The sequence below is a fragment of the Sminthopsis crassicaudata genome, chromosome 3 (genome assembly GCF_048593235.1).
Source record: "Sminthopsis crassicaudata isolate SCR6 chromosome 3, ASM4859323v1, whole genome shotgun sequence".
Lineage (NCBI taxonomy): Eukaryota > Metazoa > Chordata > Mammalia > Dasyuromorphia > Dasyuridae > Sminthopsis > Sminthopsis crassicaudata.
This window is the reverse complement of record NC_133619.1, coordinates 489,300,893-489,311,619: the sequence shown is the minus strand read 5'-3', so window position 1 is coordinate 489,311,619 and position 10,727 is coordinate 489,300,893. Positions and strand designations below refer to the sequence as shown.

Genomic DNA, 10,727 nt, shown 5'->3' with positions numbered 1-10,727 from the left:
AAGTGCTTTGCAAATTTTAAACTAAATCAATATTAACTATTATTGATGAGGAGTAAACTGAGGTCTAAACAGAGATGGGTCAGTTCCTTTTCTCTCCTTCCTTCCCCAAAGTAACCAAAGGCGGGATTCGGCAGCAAAGGAATTTGCCACTTAATGCTGTATGGAAACAAAGTCTTTATTGATAGTAAAGGGATAGACAGGCATTTGGCCTTCAGGAAGACCCAAAATGCCTGAAAAAGGGGGACGTCAGTTGACGGGCATTTGGCTGCTATATACCAAATGCAAAGATTTCATTTTTCAGCCTTCCTTATATACATACATGATGACTAGAGTCATCAAAACAATGTTTGCACAGAGATGTTATCAAGAGGTTCCGGAGATATTTGTCAATAATACAAGAATTCTCTGTTGTTGTAAATAAGACAGGTATTTTCTTATTATTTTAAATAAGACAAAAATTATCTATTGTTATCCCCTTCAGTCTCTCCCAAAAAAGGAATTTCCTGTTGGTATTTTTGATCTTAAGCTATCTCCTTTCCAAACCTCATTATTACTACTATTATAAATATGCTAAATTAAGGGGATAGCTCAAGAAGATAATTTGGGAGAAACCAGAGAAAAAGCAATATTCTTCATTCAAGGTTCTATTTCCCAATGTCCAATCCTGCCACAGCTGGGCCTTAGTAAGTAGAGAAAACCTTATTTAGGTGAGCATGAATTTGGTTGTTGGAAATAGAAAGGGAGCAAATTGAGGGCTTTCCATCCATATGCAGGGCTATGATTGGGAAAAATACATTCTAGAACAGTTGAGATGCTAAATAATTCTGTCAAATGAGACTACTGACTGGAAGCTAAGACTTAAGATGACATCCAGGAGGCTGACTGAGAGAAGATTCAGAACAGATGTGTCATGGACTCCTTTGTCAGGGTGATGAAGTCAACAAAGAAATTAAACCCATCAAATCCATTCACCTAAAAGCCAGTTGAAAATCATTGGAAATTATTTCATTTATAGTGTCACTTCCCAGTCATCTGAGACTTTGGCTTTTTGCCCATAAAAGCCCCTAGGTCTGAGGCTGACTAAGAGATACTCAAGAGGAGGAAAACCAGGGATGCATATAAATATGCAGAATAATGTTTTTAATTGAATGGAATAAAATACATAGGGCTACAAACAAAACTTAGGTTGAATTATAATTTTCAAAATATGATTTTTAAAAGCCAAGTTCACAGACCCCAGGTTAAGAGCTTTTGATGCGGAAGAAATAGCAGTCAGCTAGAGAGTAGTCAGAAGAGCTGGTACAGAGTCAGATTTTGATCCCTGTTGAGGGTGTATAGAAGTGCAGTATTGACTAGAATGACTCACTTCCTTCAGCAAATCTTCCCTTTGTTTATTACAATAGTTTCCCATATTTCCCAGTTGTGTTTTGTGGTTTAGGGGAAAAAAAGCAAAAAACAAAAAAAACCCAAAGAAACCATTTAACCCCCTTACAAGAAGTGTACTGACTGTTATGGAGTTGGTGGAAGGGATTTGACTTCTTCCATGGGTCAAAGTGAATGGGATATATTTAATCTATAAGAAAATGGTGGTGGCTAGCCATCTGTAGGATGTAGGGTACTAGTGACTTGATTATAATATAGAGCTTGCTAATAAAACAGAAGTGAGAAGGATCACGTCGACTTTTTTCTTTGGTTTTAATGATTTAATTAATCTTTTTTCCCTAGATACATGTAAAAACAATTTAAATTTTTTTTTAATTTGAGTTCTAAATTATCTCCTTCCCCTTTCCCTCATTGAGAAGGTAAGCAATTTTTATACATTCTACATGAGTTTGATATGGGCTTGTAGAGACATATATCTATTTTATCAGTATATAAAGGACATGAGCAATCTGAGGCTCTTTGCTCTGTAGGGCATCACATTTAGGCTTTGTTCTAAACAACACTGGAAGCATTTTTGATGAAATTCCATTAAACTTTTGATGTTTTTCCCTTTCAGAAACAATGTAGAATTGGAAGGAATTTGGCCTTGATACTTACTATCTTTGTAACTTTAGAAAAATCACATAATCTCTCTGGGCTTCACTTTTTCAGCTGTAAAATGTCTTAGACCACCACTGAAGACTTCTCCAGATTTAAATCTCATGTTCCTCTCATCTTTCTTTTTCTTGCTGGCCTGTCTAGTGAATTTGATTTTACTCTGAGAAATGTGTGTGTGAGAGAAGAACTTCAGATGGTGGTAAAAACCCCAAACAAACAAACAAAAAAAAAACCCAACCCACTTGAGCTGATGGAAGCCTGTAATGGTTCTTTGAGCGATTTGGCCTTAGAAGCATGATAGTAGAGCAGTGTCTCCAATCCCTGGCTTGTTCTTTTCTGGGAGCAGGGGAGGGGATGAGGAAAGAGAACAGTGGAAGTGCAGATTCATTCCAGTCTAAATGCATCAGGCATTCAGCAAGGAGCAGGGCTGGAGATAGAAAGTAAAAGAAAGCTGATTTGAAGAGAGTTGAAAAACTGGCTGCATCAGAGGAGTTGACAGAAGTCACCAAGAGCAACTCTATCAATTTTAATGGGCTCTCTCAGATAAAATCAAAGTCATCAATTAAGACTTGGTGCTGGAAAAGGTACGATAAGCCTCTCAGTGGACCATTCAGAAAACCTGAGGAGAGATTGAAAGAAGGACTTAGGAAGATTCTATCTATTATATATTTACATGCATCCCTGTATCTCCTTTCATTGAGTGACTTTTATTCAGCCTCAGACCCAAGGGCTTCTCTAGGCAAAAGCCAGATTCTCACATGCACAACATTCATTCCCCTCACTGTTTCTAGCAAGTGAAATGAGAAAACTTTCATTCCTCTTCACTTGGCTTCTAGATGGACTGAGTTGATGGGTTTGATTTCTAAGTAGACCAGGCACTTTTTGGAGGGAACTTGAAATAATATTGTCCAAATTAGAGAATTGGAGTTGGAAATATTAGAGTTGGAAAAAAAATCTCAAATCAACAGGTATTTGCTAAATATCTATTATGTGTCAGGTACTGGGCCTGTAGAGATTTTTTAAAAAGGCAAAATTAGTCCTTGCTCTCAAGGAGGTCACTTTCTCACTGGGGAGCCAACCTGTAAGCAACTATGTACAAAGAAAATGGACTATAGAATAAATCAGAGAACCTTGAGTGAAGGAAGGCCCCACAATAGAGCATAGTTAGAAAAGGTTTCTTGTTGAAAATGGGATTTTAGCTGGGATTTTGGGGAAGAGAGGAAAGAAATAAAGTTATGAAGGCTACCAATGAAAATGCCGAGTCAAGAGCTGGAGTGTCTTGTACATGAAGCAGTCTGGAAGTCAGTGTCACTGAAGAACAGAATATGTAGAGGGAAGTAAGGTGTTAGAAGACTGGAAAGGTAGAGTTGAGGCTGGAAATGAGATCCCAAAAATTGGGGACCCCAAACCAGTGTCCCAAGGTATCTCAAAAGAATTTACAAGCCTCCTTAGCCAAGGGGTAAAATTTATTGTAGTAGTAATGCCATTACAAAGCAGGCTGGAATTCTAAGAGAATTCAACTGAGGAACAGAATCGGGGAGATAACATTTATCTAGCTCTCAAACATTGAAATGCTAATTCTACAGCTCAGTAATGGTCTCCCAGAATTTGGTTATAACTGAAAAGATTATCACTATTGTCTCAGGAGTTTGGTCTGTAGGACAATTCTGAGGCCAGAAACGATCTGACATCAGCAATGAATTGAGGAGTGATCTAGTCATAATCAGATGGATTGTTGTTCTTAGATTGGGATTGTTGGAAGTCCCTGAGGTAGACTCCAAAGCCAGAATATTTAGGATTACTGATTTATTGTTAGAACAGAAGCCCCCCAAGGACAGGGGACCTTAAAACCACAGCTATATTTCCCTAGAAGTTATACCATATCAGTAGAAAGGTCTAGGTGGTCAAGGGCTTTAAAAACCAAAGAAAGATTTTTTTAAAAAAACAAAAACAAACAAGTGATAAAAAGCCTTTGGAGTATACTGAATAAGAAAGTCACATGGCAATACGTGAGCTTCATGAAGATATCAGCAATCATCTAAGCTAGGGGATTCATGAACTTAAAAAAAATTCAATAACTATATTTCTTTTTTAATTTCATTTTTAAACTTATGGAATAAAATAAATATTTCTATAACATGCCACAATAAAAAGTGATTGTATATGAAATTGCAAATTTATTATCTACAACTTGCCATTTCTTTAAAATATGCAACATTGATGGAGAGAGCCATCTGTATCCAGAAAGAGGACTATGGGGAATGAATGTGGATCACAATATAATATTTTCACCTTTTTTGTTGTTGTTTGCTGGCTTTATTTTTCTTTCTCAATTTTTTTTCCTTTTTGATCTGATTTTTTTTTCCACAATGATAAATGTGGAAATATATTTAGAAGAATTGCACATGTTTAACCTATATAGGATTATTTGTTGTCGGGGGGGGGGTAATGAAAGGAAGGGAGAGAGAAAAATTTGAACACAAGGTGAATGTTGAAAATTATCTTTGCATGTATTTTGAAAATAAAAAGCTATTATTAAAAATTAAAAATAATAAAATATGCAAAATTATCAGGTAATATTTGTCTTTTTTTTCTTCTGTCCCCCTTCCTAGAGATGGCTACCATTAGAACAAATAGTTATGTGTATGTGTATGTGTACATACACACACATACATATGTACAAAATTTTTCTACATGTACGTTTATTTATCAGTTCTTTCTCTGGATGTAGATGGTGTTTTTCTTAATATGTTCTTTTTTATTAATTTGAGTATTTATAATAGACAAAATAACTTTGCTCAAAGCCATTCTTAAAACAATATTACTGTTACTATATACAATGTTGTCTTGGTTCTGCTCATTTTGTTCTTCATTATTTTGTACAAGTCTTTCCATATTATTCTAATTCATTGAATCATCACTTCTTCATAGTAATATTCTATCACAATCATATACAACTTGTACAGCCATTCCCCAATTAATGGACATCCCTGCAATTTCCAGTTTTTTGAAACCACAAAGAGAGCTGCTTTAAATATTTTAGAACATAAATGGTCTTTTCCTTTTTCCCTAATCATCTTTGGATATAGACTTAGTAGTAGTATTGCGGGATCAAAGGGTTTAGGTAGTTTAATGACTCTTTGGTCATAATTCCATATTGCTCTCCAAAATGATTGAATCATTTAAAAATTCCACTAATGGCTTATTTTTTTTATTTAATAATTTTTTATTATATATATATATATTTATAATATTATCCCTTGTATTCATTTTTCCAAATTACCCCCCTCCCTCTATTCCCTCCCCCCGATGACAGGCAATCCCATACATTTTACATGTGTTACAATATAGTCTAGATACAATACATGTGTGTGAATATCATTTTCTTGTTGCACAATAAACATTAGATTCTGAAGGTACATGCAACCTGGGCAGACAGATATTAGTGCTAACAATTTACATTCACTTCCCAGTGTTTCTTCTCTGGGTGTAGCTACCTCTGTCCATCATTGATCAACTGGAAGTGAGTTGGTTTTTCTTTATGTTGAAGATATCCACTTCCATCAGAATACATCCTCATACAGTATTGTTGTTGCAGTGTACAGTGATCTTCTGGTTCTGCTCATTTCACTCAGCATCAGTTGATGTAAGTCTCTCCAAGCCTCTCTGTATTCCTCCTGCTGGTCATTTCTTACAGAGCAATAATATTCCATAACCTTCATATACCACAATTTACCCAACCATTCTCCAATTGATGGACATCCATTCATCTTCCAGTTTCTAGCTACTACAAAAAGAGCTGCCACAAACATTTTGGCACATACAGGTCCCTTTCCGCTCTTTAGTATTTCTTTGGGATATAAGCCCAGTAGTAGCGCTGCTGGGTCAAAGGGTATGCACAGTTTGATAACTTTTTGGGCATAATTCCAGATTGCTCTCCAGAATGGCTGGATTCTTTCGCAACTCCACCAGCAATGTATTAGTGTCCCAGTTTCCCCACATCCCCTCCAACATTCATCATTATTTGTTCCTGTCATCTTAGCCAATCTGACAGGTATGTAGTGGTATCTCAGAGTTGTCTTAATTTGCATTTCTCTGATCAATAGTGATTTGGAACACTCTTTCATGTGAGTGGAAATAGTTTCAATTTCATCATCTGAGAATTGTCTGTTCTTATCCTTTGACCATTTATCAATTGGAGAATGGTTTGGTTTCTTATAAATTAGGGTCAGTTCTCTATATATTTTGGAAATGAGACCTTTGTCAGAACCTTTGTTTTTAAAAATATTTTCCCAATTTGTTACTTCCCTTCTAATCTTGTTTGCATTAGTAATATTTATACAGAAACTTTTTAGTTTGATATAATCAAAATCTTCTATTTTGTGATCAATAATGATCTCTAGTTCTCCTCTAGTCATAAATTCCTTCCTCTTCCACAGGTCTGAAAGGTAGATTATCCTCTGTTCCTCTCATCTATTTATTATCTCCCTCTTTATGCCTAAATCATGGACCCATTTTGATCTTATCTTGGTATATGGTGTTAAGTGTGGATCCATATCTAATTTCTGCCATACTAATTTCCAGTTTTCCCAACAGTTTTTTCCAAATAATGAATTTTTATCCCTAATGTTGGAATCTTTGGGTTTGTCAAAGATTAGATTGCTATAGATGTACCCTTTTTTGTCCTTTGTATCTAATCTGTTCCACTGATCTACCGGTCTATTTCTTAGCCAATACCAAATGGTTTTGGTGACTGCTGCTTTATAATATAGCTTTAGATCAGGTACACTTAGACCACCTTCCTCTGAGTTTTTTTTTCATTAGTTCCCTTGCAATTCTCGACCTTTTATTCTTCCATATGAATTTTGTTGTTATTTTTTCTAGGTCATTGAAATAGTTTCTTGGGAGTCTGATTGGTATAGCACTAAATAAATAGATTAGTTTGGGGAGTATTGTCATCTTTATTATATTCGCTTGGCCTATCCAAGAGCACTGAATGTCTTTCCAATTATTTAAATCTGATTTTATTTTTGTGGCAAGTGTTTTGTAATTTTTCTCATATAATTCCTGACTTTTCTTTGGTAGATGGATTCCCAAATACTTTATACTCTCAACATTTGTTTGGAATGGAATTTCTCTTTGTATCTCTTGCTGTTGCATTTTGTTAGTGATATATAAAAATGCCGAGGATTTATGTGGATTTATTTTGTATCCTGCCACTTTGCTGAAATTTTGAATTATTTCTAGTAGCTTTTTAGCAGAGTCTTTGGGGTTCTCTAAGTATACCATCATGTCATCTGCAAAAAGTGATAGTTTGATTTCCTCATTTCCTACTCTAATTCACTAATGGCTTATTAGTGTCCTAATTTTTCTTCATTATTTCCATCACTTGTTACTTTCCTCTTCTATCATTTTTGACAATCTGATACATATAAAATGATATTTTACAATTATTTTAATCTGTGTTTCTATAATCAGAAATGATTTAAAGCATATTTTTATGTCTATACATTATTTTCATTTTCTTCATTGGAAAGCCACTTGTTCATATCCTTTGACCCTTTATCAATTGGGGAATGACTTACATTCTCATAGATTTGACAAAGTTCTAATTACTATTTGCGATTTTTTTTCCATTTAATTTTTTACTTAATATTTTCCTTCTCAGCCTCTCTTTTTATCTTATTTCTATTACTTTATCTTTTTCCTCTTATCCTCTTATTCCTTAATTCACTCACTCCTTTAAAATCCCTACTTCTAATACATAATCTACGTATAACTTACATTAATTTTAAAACAATAATCCACACCTATTTCTGATGGAATTTTTTTCTATGTTCAGGGTAGGACTGTGAGGTAGAAGATAGGAGGATGAATTTCATTATTGGGGTGGATGACCATTAATAGGAAAATGTTTTACAAAAGGGAAAAAACATTAAAACAATAGCTTTTCTGTTTCTGTGAGCCATAAAACAATAGTCATACCTCAAATTTCTTTGTGGTCCATTTTTATGAATAGCAGATGACTGAAGTTCTGTTTTAGGAAGAGAAACCTCAAAAGCAACCTTTTTTTTTTTAAAGGAAAACCCAACCTAGGGTAATATGATACTATTGTTGTTGGCATAACACTTGGAAATATTTTCCTCATAATTATTTATTTATTCATTCATTTTTATAAGGATTTTTTTTTCTCTTTCCGACTCTACCCTCAATTGAATGATTAAAAAAACCAAACAGAATCCTCATAACAAACAAGTATACTTCAGTAAAACAAATTCCCACATTGGCCATGTCCTAAAATACATGTTTCTTGCTGCATTTTAATTCCATCACCTGCTTGGCAGGGGCTGCATAGTACAATATATCTTCAGATCACTAGATTTCTGTTTTATCATTGCATTGATCTTCCAGATTCTTCTAAGGTCTCCTGAAGTTTGTTTTTGATAATGTCATTGTATAAATTGTTCTCCTATTTCTCTTCAAAAAAAAAAATCCCTACTTCTTCTCCCCCTGTTTTTCTAATCTTATTCTATACACCCTTTTAAAAATGTCTCCCTCCATTCCTCTAGTTCAGAAAACTTCTTACTCTGTTCAGATGTACATATTGTTTCCTCTTCAATCCAGATTACCATTACCAGCCTTCCAACCCCACCTGTTTTCTGTTCTTCCCTTTATGCTGTATTTTTATGAAATAATTACTTTTTTTTACTTTTTCCTATCCATTTTTTTGAAATCTGCACAGTTGATTTCCTTTGTAATCTCATGTATATTATTTTTTTCTTTTTTATTATTAAAGCCTTTTATTTTCAAAACATTTGCATAGTTTTCAACATTCCCTCTTTCAAAACCTTGTGTTCCAAATTTTTTTCTCTCCCTTCCCCTCCCCTCCTCCCCTAAACAGCAAGTAATCCAATATGATGTTAAACACACACAATTCTTCTGTCATGTATATTATTTTACATATTTCAAAGGCAATTAGGTGGCATTATAACTAGAGCCAGGTCTAGAGTCAGGAAGACCTGAATTCAAATCAAGCCTCATATACTTAGCTGAGTGACTCTGTATAAGTCACTTTTTGTATGCCTCAATGTCTTCTTAAAATAAGAGTTAATAACAGCATCTACCTTGCCAGGTTGTGAGAATCAGATGAGATAATGTCTGTAAAACTCTTAGAACAGTGCCTAGCACATGTAAGTTCTATATAAATGATGCTATTGTTTAATTGTTGTTTAGTCCTGTCTGACTCTTCATAATCCCATTTCCGTCATGATACTGGAGTGGTTTGCAGTTTCCTTCTCCAATCCATGAGGAGACTGAGGCAGAGACTGAGCAACTTGCTCAGGTTCACACAACTACTAAATGTCTAAACCTAAATTTTAACTCAGGGAAGATGAATCTTTCTGACTTCATGCTTGAATTCTGTACACTGTGCCACCTAGATGTCCATGTAAATGTTGTTTTTTACTGTTAGAAGGGGTACACAGGCTTCCCCAGACTGCTAAAAGGAGGTCCACAAACCACCCTCCAACCAAGAATGTTAGGAATTAATTCTTCATAAGTGCTCATTTTGACAACACATAATAAAATTGGAAAGATACAGAGAAAATTAGCATGGCCTCTGGATAGGGATAACTCACAAAATCATGAAGTATTACATATTTTTTGTAACAATTATAGTGATATAAGAAACCGCAAATATCAACAAAAACTTACTAAAATGAAAAAAAGAACTCCTTATAGGTCAATCATGTCATTTGAGGATGAAGAGGCTGAAATTCCCAAAGCAGGCTAGTCATGGGACTGGATTTTGAGAAAATGGAGGGCTTTTGGATGTCCCTAACGCCATGCTTCAAGACAGAATGGGCTCGTCACCTGTACTGGCCAACACTAGTTCTCTGAGGAGAGACTGAGAACCATCCAGTTGCAGTAGCACTGAGACTTGGGGCCAGTAGCTAGGATCCCTCATCCTTGGTCCCAAGGAGAATATCTGTGCTTGTGTTTATAAGGGTTGTATGAGCCCTGTGTCACAGACAGCCCTAAGACTCACAGACTTAGAGGTAGAAAGGTCCTTAGTAGCTATGAATTCTGGTATCACCCCCCAATTTTGCAAATGGAAAAACTGGGGCTCAAGGAAGTGAGATGATTTCCTTAAGTGGTAGGAAGCAGAGCTGGGATTTGAACCTAGGTCCTCTGCCTCTGGGTCTAATGCCAGCAAGGTAATGTAAGTCCTAACACCATATAAAGTTCTAGTCCCCCAGCATACACTGGTCCTGAAGCAGATATCCTTGTGCAAGAACAGGTATACTCACATATGCAAATATATGTACACCTATAGGGCAGGTCACACACACACGCACACACACACACACATACACATACACACACACACACACACACACACACACACACACACACACACACACCCTGTCCCAAACTGGACTCTCCTCTCTTTATTTTCTTAGTTCCACTGATCAGTGAAGAGAAACCACCCCTGTTTCCCAGCCCCTCCTCTCTAGATTCCCAAACAAATCATGTTTTATTCTATTCCTGTTTCACTCCAGAGTGGATATGTTTGATTGTGCTGCATTGCTCCAACTGAATTTCTATTCGTTTTTCTATCCTGCGATATTGAATTGTGAGTCCTCTCTGAAATGTGCTGATTGCGGAATTGAGACTTCATGCTCTGA

The 10,727-nt window shown here is 35.6% G+C and overlaps 1 non-coding gene across 1 annotated transcript; it reads left to right on the top strand.

Annotated features, from left to right (window-relative positions):
- Positions 1 to 9,598: 9,598 nt before the first annotated feature.
- On the top strand, positions 9,599 to 9,703 carry LOC141565160 (U6 spliceosomal RNA). Its single transcript, XR_012488861.1, has one exon. It is a non-coding gene; the product is annotated as a U6 spliceosomal RNA (small nuclear RNA).
- The last annotated feature ends 1,024 nt before the right edge of the window (positions 9,704 to 10,727 follow it).